Source organism: Capricornis sumatraensis, chromosome 7 (genome assembly GCF_032405125.1).
Source record: "Capricornis sumatraensis isolate serow.1 chromosome 7, serow.2, whole genome shotgun sequence".
Classification (NCBI taxonomy): Eukaryota; Metazoa; Chordata; class Mammalia; order Artiodactyla; family Bovidae; genus Capricornis; species Capricornis sumatraensis.
Genome location: NC_091075.1, coordinates 3302989 through 3307646, shown reverse-complemented (window position 1 = coordinate 3307646; position 4658 = coordinate 3302989).

The window sequence follows — 4658 nt, the reverse complement described above, 5'->3', positions numbered from 1 at the left end:
TTCGATATTTTTTCTTCTTTCTTGAAGTGGGATTGCATTGTTATAAACTTCCCTCTTAGAACTGATTTTGCTGCATCCCATAGGTGTCAGTTGTTATATATTCATTGTCATTTGTTCCTAGATTTTTTTTTAAATTTCCCTTTTGATTTGTTCAGTAACCTGTTGGTTATTTAGAAATGTGTTGTTTGATCTCCATGTGTTTGTGTTTCTTACAGATTTTTTCTTGTAATTGATATCTAGTCTCATCATGTTGTGGTTGGAGAAGAGGCTTGATACCGTTTCAATTTTCTTAAATTTACTGAGGTTTATTTTGTGACCCACGATGTGGTCTATCCTGGAGAATGTTCCATGTGCACTTGAGAAGAAGGTATATTCTTCAGCATTTGGCTGGAATGTCCTGAAGATATCATTGAGATCCATCTCAGATCATGTATCATTTAAGACGTGTTTCTTATTAATTTTCTGTTTTGATGATCTGTCCGTTGGTGTAAGTAGGGTGTTCAAATTTCCTACTCTTATTGTGTTACTGTCTATTTCTCCTTTTCTGTCTTTTAGTGTTTGTCTTATGTATTGAGGTGTTCCTATGTTGGGTACATAGATATTTACAATTGTTATGTCTTCTTATTGGAATGATCCCTTGATCATTATGTAGTGTCCTTCCTTATTTCTTGTCATCTTTATTTTAAGGTCTATTTTGTCTGATATGAGGTTTAGTACTCCAGCTTTCTTTTGTGTCCTGTTTGTATGGAATATATTTTTCCATCCTTTCACTTTCAGTTTATATGTGTCTTTAGGTCTGAAGTGAGTTTCTTGTAGGCAGCATATATATGGGTCTTGTTTTTGTATTCATTTAGCCACTCTGTGTCTTTTGGTTGGAGCATTTAATCTGTTTACATTTAATGTAATTATTGATATATACGTTCCCATTTCTTTTTTGGTGTTTTTTTTTTTTTTTTTTGGTTTGATTTTGTAGACATTTTTGTTCTCTTGTATTTTTTGACTATATAAGTCCTTTTAACATTTTTTGTCAAGCTCATTTGATGGTACTGAATTCTGTTAACTTTTGCTTGTCTGAAAAGCTCTTGATTTCTCCATCAATTTTGAATGAGATCCTTGCCATGTGCAGTAATCTTGGTTGTTAATTTTTCTGTTTCAGTACTTTAAATATATTCTGCAATTCCCTTTTGGTCTGCAATGTTTCTGCTAAAAGATTAGCAGTTAAACATATAGGATTCCTCTTGTATGTTACTTGTTGCTTTTCACTTGCTGCTTTTAATATTCTTTCTTTGTGTTTAGTCTTTCTTAGTTTGATTAGTATGTGTCTTGGCAAGTTTCTCCTTGGGTTTATCCTGTATGGGACTCTTTGTGCCTCTTGAACTTGACTGACTTTTTCATGTTAGGGAAATTTTTAACTGTAATCTCTTCAAAAATTTTCTCATATCCTTTCTTTTTCTTTTATTCTTTTAGACCCCTATAATTGAAATGTTGCTGTGTTTGATATTGTCCCGGAAGTCTCTGAGACTATCCTCAGTTCTTTTCATTCTTTATATTTTATTCTGCTCTTTAGAATTTATTTCCAACATTTTACCTTCCAGCTCACTGATTCGTTCTTCTGTCGCTGATATTCTCCTATTGATTCCTTCTAGAGTATTTTTAATTTCAGTAATTGTGTTGTTTATTACTATATGTTTATTCTTTTATTCTTTTATGTCTTTGTTAATTGATTCTTGCATTTTCTCTATTCTATTTTCAAGGTTTTTTTTTTTTTTTTTTTTTATCATCTTTGCTTAAAGCTCAACATCAGAAAACTAAGATCATGGCATCTGGTCCCATCACTTCATGGCACATACATGGGGAAACAGTGAAAACAGTGGCTGACTTTATTTTGGGGGGATCCAAAATCGCTGCAGATGGTGATTGCAGCCATGAAATTAAAAGACACTTATTCCTTGGAAGGAAAGTTATGACCACCTTAGACAGCATATTATAAAGCAGATATATTACTTTGACAACAAAGTTCTGTCTAGTCAAGGCTATGGTTTTTCTAGTGGTCATTTATGGATGTGAGAGTTGGACTGTGAAGAAAGCTGAGCACCTAAGAATTGATGCTTTTGAACTGTGGTGTTGGAGAAGATGCTTGAGAGTCCCTTGGACTGCAAAGAGCTCCAATCAGTCCATCCTAAAGGAGATCAGTCTTGGATGTTCATTGGAAGGACTGATGTTGAAGCTGAAACTCCAATACTTTGGCCACCTGATGTGAAGAGCTGAGTCATTGGAAAAGACCCTGATGCTGGGAAAGACTGAGGGCAAGAGGAGAAGGGAATGAGAGAGGATGAGATGGTTGGATGGCATCATCAACTCGATGGACATGGGTTTGGGTGTACTCCGGGAGTTGATGATGGACAGGGAGGCCTGGAGAGCTGAGGTTTATGGGGGTCACAAAGAGTTGGACACGACTAAATGCCTGAACTGAACTAATCATCTTTACTATCATTTTTTCTGAGCCCTTTTTCAGGTAGTTTGCCTATTTCCTTATTATTTATTTGGGCTTTTGGGTTTCTAGTTTGTTCCTTCATTTGTGTAGTATTTCTCTGCCTTTTCATTACTTTTTTTTTTTTTTTTTTTTTAGCTTATTGTGTTTGAGGCCTCCTTTCCCCAGGATTTAAGGTTGAATTCTTTCTTCCTTTTGATTTTGCCCTTCCAAGGTTGGTTCAGTTGTTTGTGTAAGCTGCATATAGGGTGAGATTTGTGCTGAGTTTTTGTTTGTTTGGTTGGTTTTCCTCTGATGGGCAAGGCTGAGTGAGGTGACAATCCTGTCTGCTGATGATTGGGTTTGTATTTTTGTTTTGTTTGTTATTTAGAAGAGACATCCTACACAGGGTACTACTCATAACTGGGTGATGGCAGGTCTTATATTCAAGCGGTTTCCTTTTTGTGAGTTCTCACTATTTGATTCTCACTAGGGTTAATTCTCTGGTAGTTTAGGGTCTTGAAATCAGTGTTCCCAAAACTTCAGGGCTTATTCTCTGTCCAGGAATGAGAATTCCACAAGTGGTTTGTAATAGCATTAAGTGAGATTAAAACAAATACCCCAAAATCAGAAACCAAAGATGAACCCCAGAAAAATGGCAGTTACAAAATCAGGCAAATAATAATTAAAATAATGAAGTATAGACATATACATATACACCCATAAGCAAAATCAAAGTAGTCCGATAAAAATAAAGTACAATATATTGACCCAGCGAACAAAGTAAACCAAAAATTTTATCTACCAGGTAAGAACAAAACTAACTAAAGCACAAACTGGAAAACAAATCTAAAACAAGAAAACTAACAAATATGTTGATACGAAAGGAAAGAAAGAAATGAAATAAGAAAGATAGATGTGCAAAGTTAAGTAGAGGTAGATAAAGAAGATGTATATACATTAAAGATTAATTGCAAGGGGAAAACAACAGTAAGAAAAACAAAAAAAGGAATAAATGTAAAAAAAATTATAAATTTAAAAAAATTAAAATTAAAAAAGAAAAAAAAAAAAGATACAACAAAGGAAAAAAAGAAAAAGGAAAACTCCACAGAACTGCAAAAGCCCAAAATAGAGGCAGAAGTTTATAACTACAAAAAAATTATTACTAAAAAACAAAATCAAAAGCTTAATTAGATTTCATAGTGCTCATAAAATTGACAACTACAATGGGTGAGGGAGGGAAGGGAAAAATAAGAAAAAGGAAAATAAATCATCAAGAATATACAGAACAAGTCAAAACATAAGAATAATACATGGTTTTCTTGAGTCACTGCTATCAGTGTCCTTTCCTTCACTGGAAGTCACAGTCCACCTCATCTCCCTATAATGCCCTCCAACACTGTGCTGGTCTCTGGACCTGCTGTAGGGGAAGCTCAGGTTCTAATCTGGTCCTATTCCTTTGTGTTCTTGCCTCCAATGTCCAGAGCTATCAGAACTAGTGTGTTTTCTTTTCTGGGGGTTCTCAATGTCCTTTTATATATTTATTGACACAAAGTTTGCTTAGTTGACCCTGTGGATTTAATATGCTGCTTATACAGTTGGTGGGAAGGTTTTCGGTCTTTTCCTTAGCCACACTGCACCTGGGTTTCAATTGTGGTTTTATTTCTACCTTTGCATTTGGGTCACCCACTGGGGTTTGCTCCTGAGGCTGCCCTGGAGGACTTAGGTTTGCCCCAGTAAGGGCCAGATATGTAGGTGGTGCAACTGATTGAGTCACAGGTGTTCTTGCAATACACAGGGGAGTTGGCGGCTAGGACAGCAGGAAATACAGTGCCTCAGAAGGGTTTGGCAACCAGTATTGGCCAACACATCCACTGTTCTTGCCTGGAGAACCTCCCCCCACCCCCACCCCCTGACAGAGAAGCCCGACAGGTCACAGTCCACAGGGTCGCAGAGTCGGACATGACCAAAGTGACACCATGTGCATAAACACAAGACATTTGTTGCCTGTGGCATCTCTGTGCCAGTGAGGGTTCAATGTGAAGGTGGTACAGCTGCTTGGGTTGTGGGGACCCTGGGGATGCCAAGTGTGCAGGGACATGGACTACCTCCATGACAGGAGTTATGGCCCTAACAGTGTCTTTTTTCAAGCCTCTTGTAGCTGGCAATCAGAAAACCTCTTTGGCCA